General features: G+C 33.4%; 1 long non-coding RNA gene across 1 annotated transcript; it reads left to right on the top strand.

The window, feature by feature from the left end:
* The first annotated feature begins 111 nt into the window (after positions 1-111).
* Positions 112-18,201, top strand: LOC116419958. Its single transcript, XR_004230283.1, has 3 exons — positions 112-184; positions 14,885-14,968; positions 17,804-18,201. It is a non-coding gene; the product is annotated as an uncharacterized LOC116419958 (long non-coding RNA).
* Positions 18,202-19,552: the final 1,351 nt, after the last annotated feature.

Here is a 19,552-nt window from a genome sequence, read left to right as displayed (position 1 = left end):
GAGATAATGGTTCTCTAAACATATACTTAATGTGATGGTGATGTAATGATTCTCTGGACATGCTTTGTTGTTATGGTGATGTAACAGTGGTGATTTAAGGGCTGGGAGAACTGGGAACAGGCCTTTCAGCCACAGCCACAGACACAAAGAAGACTCTAGACTTCACCTTTGACCATCCGTCCTTGTGAGTCTCCTGCTTCTTTCACTCCTCCACTAAGACAAAGGACTCGGGCTAATCCCGAGGTCCTCCAAAAAGCTAGCCCAGGCATTAAAAAACAGGTCATACAACACCACTTCCATAATCACTAAATTCCAATAGCTCCTTAACTGTATTTTGTGAAATCTATAAACTCTTCTCTTTAGATTATAGAGTTTTTCACAACTCCATTATTACCTTTATATTCTTATTATACATAATCTCTCTTCCTCTACTGTTCAATGAAATTATGGTTTTCCTGATGTTTTTTACACATTGTATTATATCTCTCACCTCCATAACTTTGAATGAGATATTTCCCATACCTAGAAGTTACTCTGTCTCTTAGAGTTCTTTCTTTCAAAATTGTGCTCAGACTTCTACATGGAGCTGTTCCTTCCAGCTTTTTACTTCCTTTATGTTTATTTTATGAGTATTACATATGTATGTATATATGTATACATCATAGTAATAGTTGTTATTTATACGGTTTGTCGCCATACTTCTCCTTCCAATTTCTTCTAGTTCTGCCCTCCAAAGGGCACAATTTGAGTGCTAAAGTTTCTGTTCCCAATTTTTATGTTCCCTTTAAGTCTTTTCTTCTCCACATTAAATATCCCCAATTCCTTCTACCTATTTTAATCTGACATTGAATTGATGCCTTTCACTATTTCCCTGCTTTGAATGTTCTCTGACATAATGTCTTGCTTAAAATATTTTTGACAGAATTAAATATCCTTTTAGGGTATTGCCATACTTCTAGTCACCTAGGCTCTTGAATTAAGTGCCATCTCCAATCCCTTTTATATTTCTTCCCTCTCCTTCTTTGACCAATCTATTTATAGATATCTCATACATTTCCTTATCATCTTAGAGACTACTGCTACTATGATGCATGCCCTCATCACCTTCCATTTAGACTATTACAATAGCCTGTTTATTAGTTTTGTTCAAGCCCTCTCCCGTTCCATTCTGTCTTCCAATGGTTCACTATTGTTCTTGTTTGTTCTTCATTTTGAGGCAGACCATGACATCAAGAAGATGATGCTGTGATCTTCTCTTATTTCCCTCTAAATACTCTAAAATCCAGTGACATGAGTCTCCTCGCTATTACTTACACCAAATAGTCTCTCTCTCACTTTTATAAACTGGTTCACTATACCTGAAATGCTTTCCCTCCTCACTTCTACCTCCTGATTTTCTTGCTTTCTTTCAAGTCTCAAGTGAAACCTCAATTTCTGAAAGATTTTCCCAGTTCCCTTTAATTCTGATTCATTTCCTTTGATATCACCTCCAAATGATATTGTATATATTTTGTTGGTACAAAGTCATTAACATGTTGTCTTTCATATTAGATTGTGGGCTTTTTGACAGCAAGGAGTAATTTTGCATTATTTTTCTTTGTCTCCCCAGGTCTTAGTCAGGAAACCTAGGCATTCAGCCAGGTACTAGCACACAATGAGCACTTAATAAATGCTTGTTGACATGTTTTTATTTTTTTATAAATCTAAAATTCTAGCTTCTCTGACCAAAATATGCAGTTCAGTTTTGACAAAATTAAGATTTTCAAGAGAATTTTTACTAAAAAAAAAAAAGTGAGAAAAGATTTATGTGTAGAAATATAGACTCGAGGTTCACAAAGCACAGATTTCTCATGCTATTACATTTTTCCCCTGGATGACTTTGTAGGCCAATCTTATGCTATAACCATTAGACTCTTTTTCTATTTTTAATCTTTTTTTGACATAAGGAAACCATGCAAAACAAGCTACTCAGACATATGGATACATTTGTGTTGGTATCCTGGTCTGATGGAATTTTACATTAATTGCTAATAAAATTCCTTGGACAAATACTTTGGTTCTTAATTTATCTGTATTCTAATCTATTTGAATTGAGATCATTAGTGAATTGGCCTTAGGCTATTTTTAGGCCATAGATAGGCAAGGAGGAATGTTAGATCTGGCTCTTTGCTCTAGCAGTTTAGTTGTTATAATCACAAAATGGCAAGGTGCTATACTTTTAAAAGTGTTAAGTTCTTTATTGGCTTCAACTTTTAGACAGCTCAACTATTAGAAAATCCACTTGTGGCCTTAAAAGGTAATTAAGAAATTAAGGTAATTATTTGAATTAAGGTAATAATTTGAAGTGAGGTAATTTTTTGGGGGGTGAGCTAAGGCAGGGACCAGGAATTAGGGAGGAAAAAAATTCTTTTCTTTTTAGAAAGAGAATGAGTGAGTATTTATTCCATTGGTCATGTTGTCTAACAATGCTTCTACCTACCTACAGGACTTATGGCACATTGATAATGAGCTTGAGAGCATGGGTTCCACCAACTGACTCAGCCAGTTTAGGACCAACCTTCTTTTCTCACAAATATTGGCAAATATAAGGGTAGCACAATAAGAGTGATAACAAACATTAAGCGGGAGGTAAGTCTGAAGGCCAGCCTTCTATTTAAAAGATGGGAAGCTTAAACAAGATAGAAAGAATCTAATGTGAAATAAAATCAAATTAGTATTTGAAATTTTTCATAGAGTCGCTCAAGGACCAAATAACCCCATCTGAAAATTCTTTTCAAGGTTAGGGTCAACTGTTATAAAATCATAGAATGGATTTAAAGGGATCTTAAGAGGCATATAATCTAACCATTACTCAGACAAGAATACTCTCAATGGTTGAGCTTTATTTGAAGATTGATAGTGATAGGGAATCTGACTATTAAGATCTTTCTATATTTGGACACCTCTGCTTTTTCTTTAAAAAGCTTTATTTAGTAAATTAGAAGAACATAGGATAGTTTACCTCTCAGACCTGTGGAAGAGGAAGGAATTTATGACCAAAGAAGAACTGGAGATCATTATTGATCACAAAATAGAAAAATTTGATTATATCAAATTGAAAAGTTTTTGTACAAACAAAACAAATGAAGACAAGATTAGAAGGGAAACAATAAACCGGGAAAACATTTTTACAGTCAATAAAGGCCTCATTTCCAAAATATATAGGGAATTGATTCTAATTTATAAGAAATCAAGCCATTCTCCAATTGATAAATGGTCAAAGGATATGAACAGACAATTCTCAGACAAAGAAATTGAAACTATTTCTAGACATATGAAAAGATGCTCCAAGTCATTATTAATCAGAGAAATGCAAATTAAGATAACTCTGAGATACTACTACAACCTGTCAGATTGGTTAGAATGACAGGGAAAAATAATGCAGAATGCTGGAGGGGATGTGGGAAAACTGGGAAGCTAATACATCCAGCCATTCTGGAGAGCAATTTGGAACTATGCTCAAAAAGTTATCAAACTGTGCATACCCTTTGATCCAGCAGTGTTACTACTGGGCTTATATCCCAAAGAGATTTTAAAGAAGGGAAAAGGACCTGTATGTGTGTGAATGTTTGTGGCAGCCTTCTTTGTAGTGGCCAAAAACTGGAAACTGAGTAAATGCCCATCAATTGGAGAATGGCTGAATAAATTGTGGTATATGAATATTATGGAATATTATTGTTTTGTAAGAAATGACCAGCAGGATGATTTCAGAAAGGCCTGGAGAAATTCATATGAACTGATGCTGAGTGAAATGAGCAGGACCAGGAGATCATTATATACTTCAACAACAATACTATATGATGATCAATTCTGATGGACGTGGCCCTCTTCAACAATGAGATGAACCAAATCAGTTCCAATAGAGCAGTAATGAACTGAACCAGCTACACCCAAGGAAAGAACTCTGGGAGATGACTATGAACCATTACATAGAATTCCCAATCCCTCTATTTTTGTCTGCCTGTATTTTTGATTTCCTTCACAGGCTAATTGTACACTATTTCAAAGTCGGACTCTTTTTATACAACAAAATAACTGTTTGGACATGTATACATATTATACTTTAACATATTTAACATGTATTGGTCAACCTGCCATCTGGGAGAAGGGGTGGGGGGAAGGAGGGAAAAAGTTGGAGCAAAAGTATTTGCAACTGTCAATGCTGAAAAATTACCCATGATATATCTTGTAAATAAAAAGCTATAATAATAAAAAAAAAGCTTTATTTAGATTAATATTTGCCTCTTTGTAACTCATATCAATTGTCTCTGGCACTACCCTCTTGGATCAAACAAAATTAATTTTATCAGTTACCCATATAAGGGAGCTTCAAATACTCAATAATATGTTATGGCCCCTTATGTCTTCTCTTTTCTATGCTATCTCCAATTCCTCCAACTAATCTTTTTGTAGAATGATTTCCAGCACTCTGTGTTAGCTATCTTTTCTTAATACATTGAAAATTTTCACTGTATTTTCTATAATGTAGCAGCTAGCTCTGAATGATACTCCAGATATAGTCTAATTAGAACAGAGGACAAGTTAGCTATTGTCCCTTTTCTTTTGAACACTATATTTCTATTAATATGGCTGTGTCCAAAAGTTTAGTATTTTGAAGACTGCCCCCTAACATGTTATCTACTTCTGTTACCAGAGACAAAACTGGAGTATCAGACACAATTTTTTCCATGTCTGAAATCATACTCTTTGTCTTCTTGGAAAGGTTTGTTCTTTTTCTGTCTAGACTTGCTTACACAGTGAGAGAGGGCAAAACAAGAAACAATGGGTTGAAGTTGAGAAGACATATCTGGTCCTGAAGGAGAGAAAAAGTTGCTGACAATTTTGGTTATTATAGCATGAAATGAGAGTAGCAAGTTGTTCCTCTTATTATGTTTTCAAGAAAATATTAGATAACCACTAGCTAGACCTGTTGTTGGGAGGAATTTTTTTGAGGTATTGGACTAAATGGGTTCTTATCCCCTTTGCTACCTTGAGATTCTCTGATTTTGAAAATTATTTGCCATGAGAAATTGAGGAGATGAAGAATCTTATCAATCTCCATTTCAGACAATGACAAAACATTTCCATCCTTTGTAGTTCTCATTGGATAGAGAGATGTAAGATTACAACAAAATACTGTATATCTCCATTTCCCTTACCTCTTCTGACAACAGTAGCCAATTGAGAGAATGGGAATTTTCCAGCATGGATTGCCTGCTCCTAGTCCGTGAAATAAAATAGAATGGAACAAAACCCTTGCTTGCTTAAACTACTTTGACTGTTAAGACAAAGACTTTCAAGCAAACAGTCTGCTCATTGAACTGTATTTCTAGTACATCAAGTACATTTGATATCATGAATATATCACAATTGCAAATGCCAGCTTGGATTTTGAATGTTCTTACTGTGACAAACTGAGGTCTATTGGTTAAATTGCCTTTTTTTTCAGAGAAAAGAATCTGTCACATTCAAATCCTAAGGTACCTTTATAACTATTTATGACCTCTGAAAGTTTCCCAGGAAAGGAGGCCTATAAAATATGCATTGACATACGCTTCACAATGGGGTTTCTAGCAAGTAACTGCTACTATTCTTCTCTTACCAAATAAAATAAAAGAAAATAAAAAGTTCTATTTTCTGTCCTGTACTTCCTAATCTTGGCATCTTTTTCAAAGAGCCAACAACAGTCCCCACACTCTGCCCCCACCCTCTCAACTGCACTTGTTTTATGTTCTTTTTCCTCTAACTTTGGTCTGCATCAATATTCTTCCTTTTTCTTTTAATTGAACAATTACTTTGACTTTTAGATGAACTAGAGTACTAAGACAAACAACCTGATTGTTTTCCAAGTCAGTATACCTTCTTCATTAGTAGTTGATAAATTCTGTAGGAAGTCTGTTTGGAAGGGTAAATAGTCAGAGATTGGTTGGGCTTTGCTATGAGATAGCATGAGAGTGAAGCTTGCAAAACAATGTGGTGTATGAAATCAAAGGATCCTAGGTTGAGATCTGGAAGGAATCTGAGGTGCCATTTAGTTCAATCAGTTCATTTTATTGTATTTTATTTCTATAAATATGTTTATTTGCATTCTGATTTTAATAAAGAATAAATAAAATGGACATTTCCATATAAATGGAATGTATGTACATACATACATATATATGAATCAAACCAGAAAAACAAGATTATTCAAGAAACTGCAGATCTCTATTATTTACTGTGCTTTTCTTTTTTCATTATGTAATGAATTCAATGTTTAGCTTTCAAAGCTACTCTGCTTGTCTGTGATTCTTTCCTGCCTTTCCAATTGTCTTTTTGTAGGTTTTCTTTTTCAATTATCTAAATATCTATCTGACTCTCTCTCGTTCTCTCTCTCTCTCTCTCTCTGTATATATACATACATGTATATATATATATATATCTAGATATATATATCTAGATATATATATATATATATACACACACACATACATATGTATATGTTTCTCTCCTTCTCTGTTCCTACTTCTTTCTTTTTTTCTCCCCCAACCTATCTTATTTTTCTTTCTTTTTAATACACTGCCCATTGGAGAAAAAAGAAGTAAACATATAGCTTATATAACAAACATACTTAAGCAAGCAAAAATCCTCACTTTGGCCATGACCAAAAATTCATGTCTTATTTTGCATTTTGAATCCCTCATGTTTCTGTTGTAAATTAAGAAGCATATCTCATTATCATTTTTTTGAATCATGTTTTGTCATTGTATTGATTAAAGTTCTCTAGTTATTTCAAACATATTCTTCTTTATATTATGGTACGCAAATAGTTCTTGTTCTATTTACTTAATGTTACACTAGTTCAAACAAGACCTTCTAAGTTTCTCTAAAAGAATTGTTTCTGTCATTTCTAAACAAGTAATAATAATCCATTATATTCATATGATGTAATTTGCTTAGTCATTTCTCCCAGATTATTTGGACTTTAGTTTCTTTTAAAATAAATTTTTTGCTTATTCTATTATGTTTTCCAATTGAATGTAAAAATTAATAGTCATTTTTTTGAAAATATAGAATTCCACATTCTCTCTCTTCTTCTCACCTTTTTCTCCTCCTTGGGAAGGCAAGGAATTTGATATTGATTATATATGTGAAGGCATGAAACATATTTCTATATTAGCTATGTTACAAAACACAAAAACCACCAAATAGAGTTTTAATGTTTTGCATCACTCTTCATTCAGAGTTCATGAGTTGTTTTTCTGGAAATGGATAGAATTTTTCATCATGGATCCTTTGACATTGCCTTGATCATTGTCTTTACCAGAGTAGTTGTCTTTTAGTTTTTCTTCATACAGTATTATTATTACTGTATACAATATCCTCCTGCTTCTGCTTACTTTACTTTTCATCAATTTCTATAAGTCTGTCCAGATTTTTCTGAAACCGTTCTGTACATAATTACATATAAGAAAGTAGTATCTTGTCATGATCATTTACCACTTGTTCACTTATTTCCCAGTTGATGGGCATCCCACTAATTTCCAATTCTTTGACATCACAAAAATAAGCATTTATCTACAAATAGATGCTTAGCTCTTTTCTTGTATAGCTTTGAGATATAGACCTAGTAGGAATATTGCTTGGTCAAAGAATATGCTGAGTTTAAAACTCTTTCAGTGTAGTTACAAATGGTTTTCTAGAATGGTTGGACCAGTTCTGAGTTTCACCAAGAATGCCTTAGTTCCCCAATTTTTCCATATCCTCTCCAGAATTTGTCATTTCCTTTTCTGTTATGTAAGCCAATGTGATAGGCATGATGAGGTATCAGAGTTTTTTTTTAATTTTCATTTTTCTAATCAATAGTGATCTAGATCATTTTTCATGTAATTATTAGTAATTTTGATTTTTTTATGAAAGCTACCTGTTTATACTCATTACTATTTTAAAATATTTGGCTCATTTCCATATGTAAGAAATGAGGCCTTTATCAGAAAACCTTGCTGTAGTTTCCCTCTGCCCCAGTTTCTTTTTTTTTCCTTCTAATTTTAATTGTATTAGTTTTGTTTCCACCAAAGGTTTTTTTATTTCATGAATCAAAATTATTTATTTTATTTCCCATATTCTTCTCTATATCTTATGTGGTTATAACCACTTTCCTTTCCATAGAGATGGAGGTACAATTTTCCATGCTCCCATAATTTGTTTATATCACCATTTATGTCTAAATCATTTATTCATTTTGATTTTATTTTAGTAATCAGTGTGTGATGGTGGTCTATGCCTAGTTTTTGCCAAACTACTTTCAAGTTTTCCTACTTTTTTGTCAATTGAGTTTTATTCCAAAAAAATTAGGTTTATCAAGCACTAGCTTATTGTTGGAGACAAGGTAGAATGCTACCTCAACTCAGAAGGACCTGAATTCAAATATGGCCTTAAACGTTTACTAGCTTTATGATCTGTGCAGGGGGTAAATATCAGCCTGGAGTCAGATATATCCTTCCTGAATTCAAATGTGAGATAGAACATTGAAGTTGCTTGAATTTACATTACTCTATTTATTAGTCATTTGAATCATTTCTCCATCCACATATGATCATTGTAAGCTTGGATATCTTTTTGAGAAGGCTTTGTGTTCATATCCTTTGTCCATTTATCTAATAGGAAATAGCTTTCATTCTTGTAAATGTGAATCTTTTTCTCTTGTATCTTAAATATGAAAAATAAGAGAAACTTGATGCAAATATTCTTTTCAAATGCTTCTTTTTCTATTTTGACTACATTGGTTTTGATTCTCAAAATCTTTGTAAAAATTATATGCCATTTATTTTATCTTTGGTGATCTTCTCTATCCTTTGGTCATAAACTCTTCCCTTATGCATATATTGAAAGAGTAGTTTTTTCCTTGATTCTCTAATTTATTTAGGTTTTGACTTCGTTTTATAGACTAGGAACTAGAACTTCTAACAAGTAATGTGACTTTCCCAAGATCATATACATGTACTAAAGACAGAATTCAAACCCAACAATTCTGACTCCAACCCAGGACTCTTTTCATTTAACTACAGACTTCTCAGTTATTTTCCTTATTTATGTTCTTTGAACCTATGTGGATTTGAGACTTGTTTATATAAAAATACCATCATCACCACATGGTCAAATTTGTACTGTTTAACTTCTCCAAACTTTGCTGGATTGGTCTTCATATAATAGTTACATCATCTGCCATCAAGTCTTTGTGTAGGATCCTTCTGAGCTTGAACTAAAAACAAAACAAAACAAAAACACCACATGGTTTTTGAGACTCCAGAATGAGAGAAAGGAGAAACTGAGAACTTCTCAGAATATAATTCTGAGCTTTCCAGCTCTTAGCACAAGGGTCTGTTAATCATTAGCCTCTGGGAGGAAGAACAAAGACTTTCCAAGAGAAAACATTTAAGAGATAACTGCTTAGAGAAGAATCTGACTAACTATTTAATGGCCTGGAGATATTCAAGAAGTCTACAAACTGACTAATCTCTATTTGTTGATTAAGAAAACCCTTAGGTAAAACCAAGTCTCCTTAAACTATTTTAATTGATCATTAACCTTAGAAGCAGAGCAGACTCTCTTTTGCAACAAGTCTTGCATAACCAAGACCTTAGTGCCACAAAAGCCCACCTTTATTCCAGAGGCAAATAAAGGAATGAAGGTCAAGTTTGCACATGATTTTAGGAGGATTAACAGGAGGTGAATAGTTTCTGTAATTTTTATTTTCTCTATTTAAATTATCTTAGCCTTTTGTGAAAGTGATCCTCCTTCTTCTGGGAGGAAGCCTGTCCATTTCTTGAGAGATCCTAATAAAGCTTCTGTTCTTCATTTTGAGGTATCTCTGAGTGTTTTTGAATTGGGGTTTGCCATCCCACAAAAGAATCAGCTGCTTATAACAAGATAAAATTAAAGGAAGGTTTTAATATAGGGAAAAAGTAATAAATTATTAGCATCTCACCTCATTCTTATCCATATAAACACAGTCTCTGAGATAAAGGTGTTAAATTTTAGCTACCTAGTATCCAGTCTTCCCATTTGATACTCCTTCCCTTTTATACTAGAGGGAGTTATTCCACCCCTGTTATTCATATCCCCAGATTTCCTTCATCTCTTAATTTTCTAAAACTGTACTCAAAGCCTTCATTCATATTAAAATATCTTTAAATATAGATCTTATTGATCATATCACTTTTTACTAAACAGTCTTCAGCAACACTCTATTACCTCTAGGATAAAATATAAACTTCTGTTTATTCCCTGGCTCTTATCAATCTTTCCAGCCTAATTATACATTGTTCCTTTGCCTATTCTATGATCCAGTCAGTCTCTCCTTGCCTTAGTTCCTGCCTGGAAGGCATTACATATTTTTACCTCCATCTCCTAGAATTACCCTCTCCCTTCAAGACAATTCCCCTCTCCCTTCAAGACACAGATCAAGTAGCACCTTCTACACTTATCACCCTGTGCTGGTGCCCTTCTACCTAAACACATTTAATTACCTCATAGGCATTTTCCTCTTTCCCTTCTTCTATTTAAAATTTTCTTCTCTTTGTTGTAAGAAAGTAAAATGGAGAATCAGAATTGTTTCATTCTTTGTCTTTGCATTCCAGTGCCTAGCACAGTGCCTAACATATAATGTGTGCTTAACAAATGCTTGCTTGAATGTTTGATGAATTGAATGATTGATAGTTTCAAGTTTTACCCTAATCAATTCAAAACACTATGCTAAAGGAAAAGAGCTGGGATGTGGGTAGAATTTCTGAATTCAGCCATCTGGTGGGGAAGGATTTGAAAGAAAAGAGGGCCTCAGGGCCCCTGAAATCACTCCAAAATGGTGATTGCCTGCTCTAACTATACAAAGGCAAGCTCCCTTTGTTAGTAGTCACTGCATATGGGTGGGGGAGAAAGAAAAAAAAAAAAGAATTGAAGCATTTATAGAGTATTAAAAAAGGCAGAAATAGAAGGGAAATGAAGGAAATGGCACAAGCTGAAGATAGACTCAAACATAAAGATTCAGAATGGAAAATGACATTCAGAATGCAGACTGGAACAAATTTATTTTGGGAGAACAGTTTAAAGGATCGACCGTCTGGGGTACGTGGACACAAGAAGGTTGGTACAGTCTGGTCTTCAGGGAATCTGGATCATTCTTCTACATCATGACCCATGATCCTTGTCTGCTTATGAGACTATGAAAGTGGTGAGTCTTGACCAGTCAACAGAGAAGGGGCAACAGTTTCAAACTGGCCTGGGTTACCCATGGGCTATGGAATATTATTGCAGAGAAGTAATACACCTATATTCAGGTCACCCTACCATTCTTATGACTTTAAAGAGCACCAATGATATTATGACAATAACTGCAGCTAGCATTGATCTAGTACTTTGATGATTCTGAAGCATTCCATGAGCATCTTCTCGTTTGGCTATCAAAACATTTCATGAGGTAAGCACCACAGGTATTATGATGCTTATTTTACAGACTAGGAAAGTCAGTTGCGATTTGGAAAGTTTGTGTTTTGCTTTTTTTTTTTTTTAATGTTAATTCAACTAATAACTGCCAGAAATAGGATATGATAATGTATCCCTTAAATCTTAGACCAACAACCCTTTTTGCATCACTATACTGACTTACCCAGAAGCAAAGATATACAGAAAGAAATATATTTACATCTGGATTCTTGAGATGGAGATATGGAAAAGCGAGGGACCAGAAATCCTGGATTCTGGCCTTGGCTCTGAAAGAAACTAGCTGAACATGGCCTCTCTGATAGATACTCAGTTTCATATTTATAAAACGAACTCATTTTTGTTAATTAGATAACTTCTGAGACTTCTTGTATCTAAAAAATTGTACAATCCCAGGCGGATGACTTCTGAAGCAGCATGTCTTGCCCAGACTATCTATCCCTCATTCCTGAAATATCTTACCTTTACACAATCTCTGCTATTTTCAAAGCTCAATTCAATGCCACCTTTAACACAGAACTTAAACCAAACATTCCCTTGCCAACTGCTAATCCCCACATCATCCTGAAATTGCAAGCTACATTTTGTATTTGCTTATCTGTGTACATATGCTCCTGTATCCCAACACCATAGGCATAAAATATAAGCTCCATGTGGGCAGGAACTGATTCATTTTTGTATTTATTTTTTTCATTGCCAGAGACATAGTAAATACTTTCTTGCTGAATGAATGAATGAATATTTTCAACCACTGAAAAAATGAATCCTTATGAGAAAATGATGGAATACTTAAAATATGTTTTTTTAATCTTCTAAATTTATCACCATTTCCTTTTGATGAAACAGAGGGACAAAGTAGGACAAGTTTGTTAATTATAGAAAAAAAACATACCCTCTATTTATTTGAATCATATTGTTAGAAAATAAGGTGCTGCATGAAGAACAACTGTGAGGATTCAGGAAAGGAAAAAAGAGAGAGAGCCTACTGTCAGAATAACTTCTTTATGTAACAGGCACAGGAGGTATTCGTTTCTTTTTTATCTATGATAAATTCTTTGCTGCTTCTGCCTTCTTCTGGAATTTTGTAGCATGGCAAGGTGAGAGATTTTTTTTTTCCCTTCAAACCCATGGAAAACTTTTTTTTTTTCTTTTCAGAAAAGGCAAATTAGATGCTTCGACTGGAACTGTCCTCAAATACTGAGCATTTTGAGGTGGTTCTTGTAAGAAAACCACAGAAATTTGATAAGAAGTCAAAGGACTGGACAACACTATTTTCAATTTAAAAAAACAATGAGGTTATATGACAAGATGCAAACAAAACATTCTCAACACTTACTCATATTTTGGGGTCCTATGTCAATTGATGCTGCCAAGAAAAGGGATGAATGGGGGGTTTGCTTTGTTTCTGTTGGAAAACTGGTAACTTAGGTGAACTAATAGGGAATGTTATATCAGTGGGTTTAACCAGGCTTCAAATAGGGTCAGAATAAGCTTTCAGAGAGAAGAGCAATTACATTTAATTAAAGAAAAAAATAAATTCTGTTCAAAACAAGATTTTTTGGAAGACCCTTCTTGCCTAACTCTTTCTTTTGTCTTTCTTTAAAAAAAGGTCAAATAGAGAGAAAAGATAGTATAAAGCAGCGGTTACCAAAACCATTTGGTATAGGCTAAGAAATAGACTAGTTGATCAGTGGAATAGGTTAAGTTCAAAGGATAAAACAGTCAATAACTAATAATCTAGTGTTTGACAAACCCCCAAATCCTAGCTTTTGGAAAAGAATTCACTGTTTGACAAAAACTGCTGAGAAAATTGGAAATTAGTATGGCAGAAAGTAGACATTGACCCACACTTAATACCGTACATCAAGATAAGGTCAAAATGGGTTCATGATCTAGGTATAAATAATGAGATTATAAATAAATTAGAAGAACATAGGGTAGTTTACCTCTCAGACCTGTGAAGGAGGAAGGAATTTGTGACCAAAGAAGAACTAGAGATCATTATTGATCACAAAACAGAAAATTTTGATTTTATCAAACTGAAAAGCTTTTGTACAAACAAAATTAATGCAGACAAGATTAGAAGGGAAACAATAAACTGGGAAAACATTTTTTACAGTGAAAGGTTCTGACAAAGACCTCATTTCCAAAACATATAGAGAACTGACTCTAATTTATAAGAAATCAAGCCATTCTCCATTTGATAAATGGTCAAAAGATATGAACAGACAATTTTCAGATGAAGAAATTGAAACTATTTCTAGTCATTTGAAAAGGTGCTCTAAATCACTATTGATCAGAGAAATGCAAATTAAGACAACTCTGAGATACCACTACACACCTCTCAGATGACAAGAAAAGATAATGCTGAATGCTGGAGGGGAGGTGGGAAAACTGGGATACTGATTCATTGTTGGTGGAATTGTGAATACATCCAACCATTCTGGAGAGTGATTTGGAACTACGCTCAAAAAGTTATCAAACTGTGCATATCCTTTGATCCAGCAGTGTTACTACTGGGCTTATATCCCAAAGAGATCTTAAAGAAGGGAAAGGGACCTGTTTGTGCATGAATGTTTGATGCCCATCAATTGGAGAATGGCTGAATAAATTGTGGTATATGAATATTATGGAATATTATTGTTCTGTAAGAAATGACCAACAGGATGGTTTCAGAAAGGCCTGGAGAGACTTATATGAACTGATATTGAGTGAAAAGATCAGGAACAGGAGATCATTATATACTTCAACAACAATACCATATAATGATCAATACTGATGGACATGGCTCTCTTCAACAATGAGATGAACCAAATCAGTTCCATTTGTTCAACAATGAATAGAACCAGTTACACCCAGTGAAAGAACTCTGGGAAATGAGTGTGAATCACTACATAGCATTCCTAATCCCTCTGTTTTTGTCCGCCTGCATTTTTGATTTCTTTCACAGGTTAAATGTACATTATTTCAAAGTCTGATTCTTCTTGTGCAGCAAAATAACTATATGGACATGTATACATATATTGTATTTAACATATACTTTAACATATTTAACATATATTGGTCTACCTGACATCTAGGGGAGAAGGTGGGGGAAGGAGGGGAAAAATTGGAACAAAAGGTTTTGCAATTGTCAATGCTGAAAAATTACCCATGGATATATCTTGTAAATAAAAATGCTATAATAAAATAAAATAAATTCAAATTAAAAAAAGAGTTATTGATAGGTATTTTTCTTAAAATTAGTTCTTACTATGTTACTGACATAGATTGCAATAGAATGGAATAGAAATGTATTTACTAAACAACATGTGCCAAGCACAATGTAGATGCTGAGAATAGAAACAGAAAAATTTTCCTTTTCCAGCTCTCAAGATGTATACACACTAATTGAAGGAAAATCTGTAAAGGAGAGGTCATACTGATGATCCTTTCATGGAAAAATGGAAAGGTGAGATAATACTTATTTTCTGACAAGAGAAGGAGCAATGCAGATGAGAAGGCCCTGAGAATTTTGGAAAATACATTTTATAGAATAGTTCCTTGAGAAATGTATGTCAAATGAATGTATAACCACTGCCACTTGGATCTATCAACCTAATTGCTCTCCCTGGTTTCAGTCTCTCCTCTTTCTAAGCCATCTTCTGCACAACTGTGAAAAAAAAGTATCTATCATGTGGATCTGAAAATAATATTATTTGATTTCTTAAAGCATTCAATGAATTTTTATTATTTGTAGTAGTTATTTATTTTCAATATTTTAATACTACCAAAAATTATTGATAACTATCCAAAGAGTTGTTTTTATTATATGTGTTATATGTATAGATATTTAGCATATTAGAAATAAAAACTAATTTTGAATTTGTGGACACTTTGAAAAATAACCCCAGGGTTCTCTGGACTACACTCTGAGAACTAGTGACTTATAACAGTGATGTTTGATACATAGGCCAATTATAGAGGGTTTTGTTGTTGTTATTATTTTTGCTGAGGCAATTGGGGTTAATTTTCCCCAGGGTCACACAGTGAAGAAATGTTGTATTTGAGGCCATATTTGAACTCAGGTCTTCCTGACTTCAAGGCTGGTATTTTATCTACTATACCAACTAGCTGCTCCAACCATAGACTTTTTAAAGAAAAGCTATCCATAATTTGATGCTACATTCAGTCAGAAGCAGGACCTTTGTTTGGCCATAAGGTAAAAAAAAATACTTTTTTCTTTGATTTAGCTGTTTTTAGCAATACAATGATATGAGACAATTGCAAAGAATTTATGATGAAAAAATGCTATCCATCTTTAGAAAAAAAAATGATGGAAACTGAATGCAGATCAAAGAGTTCTTTTTGAACTTGATTTTTCTTGTGTTTTTTGGTCTGTATTTTATTTCATAACATGACTAATATAAATGTATATTTTGCAAGAGTATACATTTATATAAATTTCTTGTCTTCTCAGTGGGGAGGAGGAGGGCGGTAGATGATTCAGAATTCAAAATTTAATGAATGTTAAAATTGAATTTTCATATAATTGGAAAAATTTTAAAAGAAAATACTTATTCTTTGTATGTTGTTTTTTGGCATGAGTAAGTGTTCCATTAATGGTTTATTTGATATGATTCACTAAACCTTTTATTGTGCTTAGAGTAAGGGGGCCGGTGTCTCTGTCCTCCCATTTCCCTAAAATTGACTAATCTGGTCATGGGATTTCGTCTGTTAAATTTTTAGCTTATTAAAGGGAAGAATAATAACATTTTATTCTCTTGCCATATCCCAGTACCCTACATAGTGTCTTAAGATAATAGGTATTTAATAAGTGTTTGTCAAACTGAGATTAATACTTTCATTTCTTGTGTCTCTATACCAAGTAGCAGCACAGAATAGTAGAAAGAAAGTGAACCTAATAGTTTGGGAGACCTGATTTCTATTATTTCCCCTGACACAGAATGGTTTGTTTGACTCTGAGCTAATGACTGAATTCCATGCTCCAGGAAGATCTTTAAGATTATAAATTACAGAGTAGTACTGACCTGTGGACCTATGTTGCTAGAAAGAAAAGTGCTTGTGTTCCCAATTGAAGAAGTTATCCTGTAGATAATCATGGAAGTTATCCATAGCAATTTATTCACAGATCTAATCGTAATAACAATAAAGAAAAGCTTAGAGGCAATCATATCATATCACCTGACGTGACATTAGGTAGTTGCTCCAAGCCTAACAATCAAGGTTGGTAGTGTCTTCATAATATCAAACTGACCAGATTTAAACAAACAAACAAACAAAAAACACAACAAACCAATGAGGTAATACCAAAACAGTCATGACCTAAAGAACTCTTTTGTCAATTTGAGTCAAAAAAATTTTGGGAGTTTTAACTGTAATTATTACTATCAAATATATAAATGAAGTCTATAAGGAAGAGACAGAAGTCAATCCCTGAAGAAGCAGTTGAATTATAGTGGATGCTGAATGATTAGGAATGGAGAGAAAATGCAATCTTCTTCCTCAAAGAGTTAGCATTTTTGACTTTGATTTTGATTTTGAAGCTCTATTTTTGCTTCCTAATTTTAGAAAGCCCAGAAGCCCACTTCCTTTATACCTTTGGTGGCATTGTCAACTATATCTCCTCATGCTGCCATTTCTATATTAATTAATCTACCTTATCTGAAAGAATACTTTAGAATTTAATACCCAATTCTTCTAATTCAACCATATTTTTTGACTGCTTTGTCATAAAGTACCAGAAAAAATAATGAAATCCACTAGATATTGTTATGGCATTTTAGACAGCACAAGCAAAATCTGACTTGGTCTTGATTACAGACATCTTTGTACTTAAACTATATCTTAAGCCATATTGCTGCTCCATTTTAGTTGAAAGGAGAGAGAAAAGTCACAGAAAAATATTCTCTTATAAAACACAGAAAGAGACATAAACTATTCATTTTAAACTTTCAAAAACAACTGGTGGGTTTTGGATTAAAAGCTCAAATATCCTAATTAGAGAAGTAATCTAGGCTGTCTCAAAATGGCTATATCATCCCAGACTCCTTACTACTGCAAGAGCAGTACCTTGTCATTCACAAATGATAGATACCAAGAGCAGCTCTGAAACAGAGAAAACTGTTGGGGAGAGATGTATACACTAGCATTCATTCAAATAACTTTGGAGTTCAAATTGAAATCAAATTTATTAAGTATTGACTCTATATTAGACACTGTGATGGGTGATAGGTATACAAAGATGAAAAAGAAATTTAATTGCCTTTATATTCTTTTGTTTTAGGTATTTTTCAAATGTTTGGTGCACTGGAGAAGAGAAATAAAAACAATGACAATTGATCCACAGGGAAACCTAGACAATTCAGTAGTTCTTTCCCTTGATATTTTTCTGGGTCTGATCGGTGCCCAGAATAAATCACACAACATTCAGTTGCAACATCCAGTCTGATTAATTCTACCTTCACTTGGGAGCAACTTTGCTTTTGGTTTAAATATCAGAGATAATGTTCCCACTTGTACTAATAAACATATTTCTCTTAGAGATCACTCCACTGGTTTCTCTAATCTTAATCAATTGTCCTCCCTTACTGAAGAGCTACAGTTATTCCTTCCATTGCAGCTTCTATATATCAAGGCTAGCATAAGAAAATAAATGGGATTGGTGAGAGAAGTTTTGCACACGCTGTAGATGATATACAGAAACAGCAGAAGACATGCAAAAAAAGTTTAGAAACTCAGGAAAAAAATATTTTTACATATATGTGTATTTGTAAATATGTATATATACATATGTGTGCATATATGTGCACACATAATTTACATGTACATGTTTTGCATATCAATATAAAATATATGTGTAGTAATATGTAATATCAACCCAAACTTTACAATACAGTACCCCATGAAAGAAAAAGAAAAGATTCTGGTTTTTTTTTCTAATACACAAGGAGAATCAAAAATTTTATGTGGATTTTCCAGATTGCAGTAGCACTATATCTAAGCCTCATGATATGGAAGGGATGACTATAATTTGTTTCTGTGCTACCCACTTCTCTCTAATAATTTGAGACCAAGAACACTTTAAAAAATCTTCCTGATAGTCTGAAAAATAAAGTGGGTAGGTGATTGGGGGTGAGAAAGCCATTATTTGACAAGATGGCCAATAAACTTGGAACTTTCTCCATCTTTTTCCATTGTAATTGAATTACTAATGTATTTAGTCACACGGATTAGAAAATTTAAGCCTATTATTTTGCAAATTCATTGTCCAGTTTTCATAATTAACATATAAAAACTAGAAAATTGTGCAAAAATGCTTTTAAAGCAATTTGTTTAGGGTAATATGTTTGAGGTAAAAATCTATATGAAAAAATTTTTAGTACTTCATTTTTTATGGGGATGTTGGAGAAAATGTTAGTTTCTGTGTAAGATTAATAAGATAAAATAGATTTAAAAATTCTAATAATAAAACAATTTTACACATTGTAATGTGTATGTCTGAATGTATGTATGTGTTGACTGATTAAAGATTTTTTACAATATGCCTAATATTGTTTCCATCTCCTTCTGAAAGACATGATAGAATATTGCTTTGAAAATCAAGGCCTGAAATCAAGACCTAATATCAACACATAGGGGACCCTAGGAAAATCAGTTACTATTTCAGTGCCCTGGGCAACTTTTTAAAATATTGATTCTCTCTCTCTCTCTCTCTCTCTCTCTCTCTCTTTTTCTTGATCACAGACTCCACTGGCAATCTAGTAAAACCTATGGGCCCTTTATAAGAATAATATTTTTTAAATACATAAAATAAAATATACAAGATTACAAGGACAATCAATTATATGGAAGCACTTTTTTTTTTCCCTTAAACTTCATGGAGACCAGATCCCTGTTCTAAGATGATAAATTACAGAGAAGTGATTGGTAGAGAGAGTTTGTTCATCTGGGAATTTCTCATATCAATTAAATAATATTAGTCCCCATAACTTTATTACCTTATAAATCAAACAAATTAGGCTTTTTGTGAACC

The sequence above is a fragment of the Sarcophilus harrisii genome, chromosome 6 (genome assembly GCF_902635505.1).
Source record: "Sarcophilus harrisii chromosome 6, mSarHar1.11, whole genome shotgun sequence".
In the NCBI taxonomy this organism is placed as follows: domain Eukaryota; kingdom Metazoa; phylum Chordata; class Mammalia; order Dasyuromorphia; family Dasyuridae; genus Sarcophilus; species Sarcophilus harrisii.
The sequence above is the reverse complement of the archived record's forward strand: the minus strand, read 5'-3'. Positions and strand labels throughout refer to the sequence as shown.